The sequence below is a fragment of the Octodon degus genome, unplaced genomic scaffold (assembly GCF_000260255.1).
Source record: "Octodon degus isolate 3935 unplaced genomic scaffold, OctDeg1.0 scaffold00006, whole genome shotgun sequence".
Taxonomy (NCBI): domain Eukaryota; kingdom Metazoa; phylum Chordata; class Mammalia; order Rodentia; family Octodontidae; genus Octodon; species Octodon degus.
This window is the reverse complement of record NW_004524582.1, coordinates 21,685,517-21,695,441: the sequence shown is the minus strand read 5'-3', so window position 1 is coordinate 21,695,441 and position 9,925 is coordinate 21,685,517. Positions and strand designations below refer to the sequence as shown.

At 50.8% G+C, this 9,925-nt stretch overlaps 1 protein-coding gene across 1 annotated transcript in view; it reads right to left on the bottom strand.

Annotated features, from left to right (window-relative positions):
* Prom1 (prominin 1) overlaps positions 1-7,719 on the bottom strand; it is a 142,517-nt gene extending 134,798 nt beyond the window's left edge. The window contains exon 1 of the mRNA XM_023699547.1: positions 7,642-7,719. The gene's annotated coding sequence lies outside the window, so the exon portion shown is untranslated. The remainder of the gene's footprint in view (positions 1-7,641) is intronic.
* Between the last annotated feature and the right edge of the window lie 2,206 nt (positions 7,720-9,925).

Below are 9,925 nucleotides of genomic sequence, written 5' to 3'. Positions count from 1 at the left end.
TTCTTTCTTTGTTCTTTTCTTTACTTGGTACAGCTCAGCCTTATAGTGATCCTTCTGTTTTCAGCCTCCCCAGCACTGGGATTACAAGCATGTGCCATCACTCCAGGTCTTGGTGGCCAGCTCAGTACGCCCAAGGGTGGGGCTGGCATGGCATGCGGTGCTGGGGATCAAATCCCAGTCCCTCCACCTGCCTAATGTCCTGTTCATTTAAAATGCTTAGCAGCATCCCTGGCCTCTGAACTCCAGATCCCTGGGCCCTCTCGCCCTTGTTGTAACACCCAAAGATATCCTGGGCATTTTCAGGCTCAGCTTCAGCTAAGAAGAGCTGGATCAGGAGAAGTACATTCCCAGAGGATATGGCTGGGGCAGCATGTGGTACTAAGGATGGAACCCAGGGCCTTGGGCTTGCCAGATAGGCGTTTAGCTCACCAAGGTGCTTTCCTATGGGTAGTTATGGCATGACAAAGACTCCAGTTCATTTGAGCTACTGTAAAGTTTCCCTTCTTTGAGAACCAACCTAAATTCAACGAGTTAAGTTTGCCCTCAGATACTGCTTAAGACAACGCTCCATTTTTCTATTCTTAATTTCAATGAGGGTTTAAAAAGTCTTAATTTTAAACTGCTGCTTCAGCCAGTGAGCCCAGAGCGAGAGCTATTAAATTCACTATTTATAAGATTTCCTAGAATAAATGCTTTTCCTAGAATAAACATAATTGGCCTACAAGTTCTTGCAGTGAGCTGTGATTGTAGCCCAAAATAGCTCCCTTGACCTTCTCAGCCCTGGGTGACCCTTCCCTAGTTCTGACCTTAAGAAATGTTAAATTAGCTGTCCCTAATTTATAGGACTTCATCCTCAACTACTATTTGGACTCGTCTGAGGCTGATTGTTAGGTGGCTTAAAGGCTCCCTACACACACAAAACACTACATAGAATTATTCTCAACTGTTGACATATCAAAATCAAGCCACCAATCCGTGCCTGCTTCTGTCTCGCTATGCTGTCTTCTAAGTTTTCATGCTAAATTTGTGGTGATAAAAATAATAAGTGGGTACAACTCATTTGTCTTTAAATATATGTCTGGCTGCGAGCCCCAATCCTGCCTCTCCCTAGAGGTGAGCTCTGGCCAGAGCTCCTTTCTCTGGCCCTCGTCTCTGGATGGGGATTACGAACCTCTGGTAAGCTGTGAGCACTGTTGGAAATAAGTAGATTAGGCCATTGTTAGAACAGTATGTAGCTCCCAGCACGCATTTAATTTCCCCACCTAATTCTGCCAATGACATCAATTTTATTCAATTGAACAATTATTCACTGAGCATCTATCATGTGCAAAGTCCTAGCGACACCAACACTCCATCCATGCTTTGACGATCTTGTTTTCTAGGAAGGACAGAGTTGTGTCCTGTTCTCATTAAATAAGACTATGAGAACTGATTTAACTGAAGTAGTTCCTAGGAAGAGGAGTACTAATTTCACTTGGAACTTTTTAGAAGATTACAGAGCTGCAAGCTAGCCCTTGAGAGATAAATTCTGGCCTTGACAAGGAGCAAGATCTTTGGAAATTAAAGATGGAGAAAGAACATGACAAGAACTAACAGTAAGAACAAAGACAAGAGTCGGGCATGGTGGCATACAACTGTAATCTCATTCCTGGACAGGATGAGGCAGAAGGAGCACCACAAGTTTGAAGACAGCCTAGATTATATAGGGAGTACAAGGCCAGCCTGGACCACACAGCTAGCTCTTGTCAAAAAAACCCAAAAAAACAAAAAACAAACAAACAAACAAACAAACAAAAAACCCACAAAGAAAAGGAAACTAAATGTGCAGTGTAGTAAAGAACAGAGTCAGTTCCTTACATCCAGGATTCTCCACCTTTATATTCAACCAAGTAGGGATTTAAAATAATCAGAAAAAGATTTGTCTGTACTTATCATTCTTCTCTCAACGATGAAGTGCAGCAACTACTTATCCCATGTGCACACTGTACCCGGAGTAGACAGGCTTGTAGAGATCACAGAAATGATGCAGGTGGATGCGCACAGGGTCACGCGGGAACAGTGCCACTTCCCATGAGGGGTCTGAGCCCCACAGGGTTGGGTGTCCCCGGGGTCCGGAAGCCAAGGTCCAGTGGATGCCAAGTGACAAGGGATGGCTCAGCTCTGGAGGGGCCTATGTCCTCCAAGAGCAATGACAGAGACAGGAGGGGGGAGAGATGGGGAGAGAGAGAGAGAGAGAGAGAGAGAGAGAGAGAGAGAGACAGAGAGACAGAGAGACAGAGAGACAGAGAGACAGAGACAGAGAGAGACAGAGGGAAATAGAGGGAGAAATGAATAGCAAAAGTATCAGTGGTTCTTCAGTGTCACCACGACCATGTCCCTGCCTCTGGAAACCAGTTTAATTCTCCAAAAGGTCTCAGAACCCTAGCGGAAGCTGAGTGGACATCCTTTGTTTGCATTTGTTCACGCAACACATGTCTCTAGAGAGCCTACTGCGCACCAGGCCCTACCAGGCCCTCAGGGTCAGCAGCAAGCTGGGCACAGCTTCTGCCTGCCATGGGGCTTTCACCTGCTGGGATCAACGGGTGGTAATCAGAGGACTGAATGGGCACAAGGTGGGAGGTGACTAGAGCATTCCTCTCATGGAGGAGATAGCCTAGGGGAGGATCAGTCATGACTCTTTCCAGTGGGGTGGTCAGCGATGTCACCCAAGGTGACAAGCAGCAGAGGCTTGAGCAGGGTCTTATTTTTTCTTTCAGTACTGAGATTCAAACTCTGGACTGTGAGCTTGCCAGACAGGTACTTTTGCCACTGAGCTATATCTCCAGGGCACAGCAGAGGCTTGAGAGCAGTGACCATGTGTCATGTGCCTGGGGGACTGCAAGAGGCTGGGGGTCCAAGGCAGTGCCCGCGGTCTCTGCTCACGGGCCCAGGGCAGCACGGCTGGCTTCTTACTCTGCCTGGGGTGCGTTCCTGAGCAGGTGCAGTATGCGTGTCCCCAGCAGCTCTGTGGGCTCATGGAGGGTTTCCTGGGATCTACACCTTCCTCCTGGAGTGTGGATATTTCCCCAGCAGGCCTCAGGCTGAGGAGCCCTGTCGCTGAGATAAACACATGCAACACGGAGCTGCGGTCCAGATTCAGACAAGGTACAATGGGAGTGGAGCCTGCTAACCCCACAGGTGGTGAGGGGCAGGGACAAGGTGGGCTGGGGCTGGTGCATTTGAGCCTGGCGGGCAGCACCACGCTGTCATCCGGACATCAAGTCTGCAGTACCTTCTGACTCCCAAGCAGAAGAGACCTGGTAGAGTGCCCTCCTGAGAAGTGGTATGAGGATTGGAACACAGACCGCCGCTGGCTTGGGGCTGCCTCTGGGCAAGCACACCAGACCCAGGGCCAAGGGAAGTAGCCCAGGGCTTGGGAAAGAGCACAGGGGCTGCGGCCACTGGGACACTTCGCACTGCGCTCTTCCCCCGAGTCCATTGAGGTGTCTGGTGCCCACCTTCAAGGGCCCTGCATGAGCTGCTTCTACTGCCCAGACAAATCAGGACAATAAAAATGTCCCCAAAAAGGAAGGCTCTGCTGCTCCAGGAGGGTGACATCTGCAGCTACAGGCCCTGCTCTGATTTCCTCTCACCTTCCCAGCCAGGCTGTCAGGGGCAGAGTTGGGTCCCCTCCCCCCGGCTCCTAGGTTGAAGTCCTGAGCCCCAGTCCTTCCCAGTGGAACCTTTTGAGTCAAGGTCTTTACAGTGCAGTTTTTTAGGTACAAAGACATGATGGGACTGGACCCTAATAGGATAGAACTGATGTCCTTATGATAAGGCCATCCGAAAGGGCGGAAGACCATGTTACCGAGATCCAAGAACGCTCATGTCGATAGCAGCACAGTCCTTCATAGCCTGTCTTGGAGGCAGCCCACATGCCACCAACAACGGAGGGATAAACAAAAGGTGACCTGCACATGTATAAAGAAGGTTCAACCTGGGTCACTTGTAGGAAAGTGGGTGTACTTTGAGCCCATATCTTTTAGGGAAATAAGCCAGACATGTGAGCTTTAAATATATTGCACGGTTTCCCGTAGACCAAAGTAGAAATCAATCAAAGAGCAAAATGAAAGATAAACAGTAGGAAATGGGAAGGGGACCAGGAGGCAGAGGGATGGAGAAGTGGAGGGAGTAGAGGGAGTGCACAGGAGAACGAGGTGTGTCGTGCACGTGGACTGGCATCCTCTGATGAATGTGACCATTTTGTACTGCATGCGTGTACTATGAAAAAGACATTTTCCACGGTTGGTATAACACCCCCCCAAAACAAAACAAAACAAAGGAGATGAGAGAGACTAGGAGAAGAAGGAGTACCTCAAGCCAGGGATGGAGGCCTGGACACCCTCTGCCCCCTGGGCCTGGCAGAGGAGCCCCCACCCGTGCCTTGATCCCAGCTTTGCAGGCTGCAGAGCCCTGGGGCAATCTTGAAGGCCACCCAGTTGGTGCATCAGTTCTAACAAATCTGTATCAGTGAGCAACAGATTATTAGCTTTATTTTACAGTGGAGGAAACTGAGGCTGGGAAGGCAGTATGCAGGGACCCCTGTGGTGGTCCCTCTCGGGGAGCAGGGCGCCGGGGACTCTGGTCTATGACACCTAGAACTAGCTGCAACACAAGAAGCCTCTGTAACTACTGCTCACCCGCTGCCAGTCATCCCCCTCCATGCCCGCAGCCCTGGCATGGCACCTGCTTCCCACAGTGGCTAGGAGGTCTGATTCCTGGCAGTTGCTTCCTTGTTTACACCACCACTGAGTCCTGTGCCTGGCCCCAGCTCTGCAAATCAGAGAGCTGAGCCTCAAAAAGCACCCAACAGAGCCAGCCTGCCCCCTGGGAACTGTTTGAACACGCAAACACAGCGCTGCCCCTTCCCAAGCTGGTCACCCTCCTGGAGGCCTGTCCTACTCCTGCCTGCAGTGGGGGCAGGGCCGGGACTCTGGTGCTGCCTTTTGTAGTCAAGGAAACCCAGGCTCAGGGTGGCAGAGACTCTCTCAGCAACCACCAGCCAGCGAGGAGCAGAGCTGAGAGGAAAACACACATTTTGCGTCTTTCCACGGTGCCCAACTCAGAGGCACTGTTGTCCACACTGCACACTGGGGAGGACGGCAACTTGAGAAAGGGTAGTCTCTACCCACCTCCCTGGGGGGTGTCACTCCTCTGAGCTCTCAGAAAGGGCTCCCTGAACCCGCAGCTGAGATCGAGATCAGAGCCTGGGGAAGCCCTGCCCGAGGCCGTGGGGCAGGTCCAACGTGACCCTGCACCTGGCCAGTCTTGGTGGAAAAGACTTCTCCCCAGAGGCCCGCGTGCAGAGGGGACTCCACCACCTGTAAGACTCGCCCAGAGCCTTTCCTCTCTGTTCCCTCTCTAATCCTGTGATCTGTTCCCCTGTTGTGCTCAGGACACTGGGGACCTCCACTTCAAAGGGGCAGGAGGTTAAGGAGGAAAAATCATTGCCCTTTAATGTCGCTTCACAAGCACGAAACAATGATTAGGCTCAGAAACTGGCCGCTGTGCATTCATTCTCGGGTCCTGCTGCCCAGAGGGGACAAGGCCTACACCAGAAATCAGGGCTCTGAGCTCTGCGGCCACCAGTGCAGGAGGGATGCGAGGGAGGGGGCAGGTTCACCCCAATACTGAGAGAAGTGGTGGTGGGGCAAATGGAGGGAAGAAAGGAGGAGGGAGGAAAGATGATAACCCAGAAGAGCCTTGGGCCAGGGATCAGCCATGGCTGCGGCTTTCTGCTTCTTCTCTCTGTACATATTGAGGTTCAATTCACATAACAAAATCACCCATTTTTTAAAAAGTGAACAACTCTGTGGCACTTGGCATATTTACAATATTGGGTAACCCCTGTTTGGCTTCTGCAATGTCTTTAGTACCCCCAGGGAAACCGCGCTGTCATAGAGCAGCTATTCCCTACCTCTGAAAGCACCAATCTGCTTTCTGTCTCTGGATTTACCTATTTTGGGCATTTAAAATAAATCAATTGTTTCCCAGATTTTCTGATCAAGAGATTATGGGGCCACAGAGGAAAGTGATCGATGATGTAGAGTGTGCCTAAGGAGAGTCATATGGAGAGAAAACATTCTCTCAGGCTTTCACAGAGAGCACATTGGCCAAGCAATGGCCGTGACTCATCCACATGCCTGACATTGACAAAGGATCTGCAAACTGTGATACAGGTTTTCAGGGCAAATCCTGAGGGGATTTGACTGACCTTGTCAGATACAAAAGTTACATCTCTTGTTATATAGGTCTTATTTTATCTTGGTCTAACCATCCAGCAGAAAAGTACAAACACGAGGTATAAAAAGTAAGGCCATATTAATATGCTGAGCTGTAAAAAGGCTCAAGTCAACAACTTCTCACATTGCCAGTCCTTCGGATAACCCACTACTATTATGGACTACTGTAATATATTGGAATATTTTGCTGAATTCATGCATTTGCAATATTTAAATGACAATGGAATACCTTTCTCCGACAAAAACAAACCAAGAAGGGTTACAAAAGAACGATTATTTTGTACCTGTATATTCAAAACAGGATAGATATACAACTACTTTCTCTTAATTCAATGAATAGAAAGATTTGCTCTAATAGTGTTTGTGGACAAGACATCATGTCTGCATCTTGTGCATAACCATTAAGACAACAATATGCAATATATTAATTATTGAAACTGTCCTACTTAAAAAAAAATCAAGCCAGGTGTTGTTGTGCACACCTGTAATCCCAGCACTTGGGAGGCTGAGGCAGGAGGATCACTGTGAGTTCGAGACCAGCCTGGGCTACAAAGTGAGCTGAAGGCAGTCAGAACTGCATAGTGAAACCCTGTGTCAAAAAGACAAATAATAAAACAAAATAAAATAAAATAAATCAAATTTCATAATACCTTCTTGTAGACACCTGCAGAACAGCAAATTGAAGGAAGCTGAATGGTAGTTTTGGGGTTTGTTGTATTTTAACCTTTGTCAAGACTATTCGTGTATGATAATGAAAATTACACATTGCATAATACAAAGTCTGCGAATAGAAAAGCCCAGCGAAGAAAACAGGGATGGTGTTGGCGCGCTGCCCTAGGATACCTCTGCTCTCAGCCCCTCTGCCCCAGTGCCAGTGTGCAGACCACCGCGGGGGCCACTGTGTGTCCTGGCTGGTGTCTCAGCCTCTCTAAATCTGTCCTTAGCAGGGCCGGCAGCACCCACGTCCCAGGGTTGGGGGCAGGATCAGGGGATAAAAGGATGCCGCCCGAAGATGCACGCTGTTGCTGGGGTGCACACCAGCTGCTTGTAGGCCGCCTGCTTTCCCCAGTGACGCAATGAAGGCAAGATTATTGTGTCCGTGGGGGGCTCAGGAGGTCAAGCCCTTTGCCCCCGGACTGAAGGCCCCTCCTTTTGGAGGCCCTCCTATGCTGCTCAATGTGGCTGCCCCCTGCACAGTTGGGAAGGGGGTGGGAGGGGCTAGGAAGGCCCAGCTCTCCCGCCACACAGAGGTGGAGCTGCGTCGCAGCAGGAGCCCTGTGGTCCTCTACCCCGTCCCTTTGCCCCTCCCTGAAGCAGAGCCCTGCTGGCTTGGGATTCAGGGGCAAGGTCAGGCTCTCACCTGTGTGTGGCTGCAGGTGTGGGGCTCTGCTGTCCTGCCTTCCAAGGCCTGCTCTTTGCTGCCTCCCTGTCCTCCTGCTCCGTCATCTCCTGGCTGGTACTGCAGCAGCCCAGGCAGTGCTTCTGGGAGAGCAGAGGCCAGCAGCACTGTGCAGTTGGGCGTGCTGGTCTGTGCGTTCTGCCCCAGGGCTCCTCAGGCACTGCTCTGACCCTGTGCAGGTCCCCAGGTGATGCCAGCACAACCTGAGACCCTGGGCTGCTGTCCACAGTCACCTCTCTGAAGCCTCCCAGCTCTGCCCTGCAGGAGGGTTAAGCTCTCAGAAACCAGGGGAGATGCTGCAGCGCTCCAGAGGCCTGGAAGGACCAGGCCTGACTCCTCATCCAGAAATAGCACCGCTCACTGATCTGTTACCAAAACAATTCTATGGGCTGGGGAGCTTTCTCAGGGAGCCACAGGGGGCCGCGAGCCTGCTGTCTCTTCCCAGGATGCTAATTAAAAACACTACTAGGCCAATAGAGCATCATAAATAATTCAACTTGGAGGAGCTCCGGGACTCGGGATTCACCCCGCTGCTCAAACTCCTCAGAGCTGACAGGTTCTTGCAGTTCTGCCTTTTAGGGGAGCTCTTAGAGAGATGGGCATGCTCCCCTGGCTCTTGGACAGATGGGTGCTTTGGGACATTAGCAAGGCGAGTACTTTCCGGGGGACAGCTGCTCCCCTGCCAGCCCCTGGGGTCGCGGCCCTAGGCCTGCAGAGATGCAGACTGGCCTGCTGGGAGCTTGCCTCGGAAGCAGTATCCCTCTCCTCAGTGGACATGCAGAGCACGTCCCAGCTGGAGACTTGGTGTGGACTTGGATAGGCCACGTCCTGATGACATCAGTCTCCTGTCCATTGCTCTGCCTGGCAGGGCACCAGGGCCCCACCTGGTGGTTGCAGCCTCACCACCCTATGGCTAGGCCCCTTGAGTTGCCCTTGAGTGGCCATGGGATCACAGGTCTGAAGAAGTAATGGGTGAGGCCTGGGGACGCCTTCCTGCTGGGCCTTGCCTCCACCATCCTCCTCCACACTGTCTGCTGAGAGGAGCATTCGCCATGTGCTCAGGAAAGGCCATGTGCTGCTCAGAGGGCTACAGAAGGCACGCAGCCCCTCCCCCACCCCTGCCTTCACAGGAAGCAAGCACCTCCCCCACCCCCACCCCCCACCCTCATGACCCATCCCCTAGGGGCCAGCCAAGGTTCAGAAGGCATTAATACTGCTCCAGTCAGTGCACGGTGGGAGTGAGAATTAACTAAGGTGTTCCCCCATCTCTTTAAAAAAATCTTTTATTTATTTACTTGATACAAGGGTCTTACTATGCAGCTCAGACTCATAGTGATCCTCCTGTCTCAGCCTCCTGAGTGCTGGGAGTTCAGGCACGTACCACCATGCTGGGTTTCAGGGCTGGCAAGGCATGCCTGGGTTCCAGGAACTCGGGATCGAACCTGGGTCCCTGCGCTTGCCAGGCAGGCACCTAGGCCACCAAGCTATCTCCCCAGCCCCTATGGCATCCACTTGAATGGATTAAGAAACACCTACAGATGCCTCAAGTTTATCTTTATGGATGAGTAGTACTTCATTGTATGTAAACACCACGTTTTCTTTGGCCTGCTCCTAAGATCCAGCTGCTAGGATCGTGCTGCTGCGAACTCTGGCGCCCACGTATCACTGTAATATGACGCCTTTAGCTTTCAGGAAGATCCCTAGAAGAGACTAGCTGGGTCAGATGGAATTTCTAGCTTGAGTTTTTTGAGGAATCACATACTGATTTCCATAGTGATTGTGTTGTTTGTACTCCCGCTGCCAAAGTAGAAGGCATCTCGAAGCTTCTGCAGCATCTGCTATTGATTTCTTGATGAGGCATTTGTAGGAAAATGGGTGCAACTTGAGACCATAATTCTACCCAAAAGTAAATCAGGTACACAACTTAAATTATCTCATGCTTTTTGTTTTTTTTTTTTAAAATCCAAACCATAAATAAAGAACACAATAAAACATAGATTATGGGATTTCGGGGGGTGGGGATATAGCTCAGTGGCACAATGTCTGCCTTGCAAAAGGGAGGTCCTGAGTTCCATTCACAGTACCCCCCAATAAGTAAATAAATAAGTACCCACAGGAAGTAGGGAGATGGATCTTTCTGGTTGAAAGGGGACAGAGACGGAGGGGGAGGAGGAAGGAAGTGGAAGGGAAGGGGAAGAGGAAAGCAATTGAGATGTGTTATGCACCAGCTCTACAGAAGGCAGGT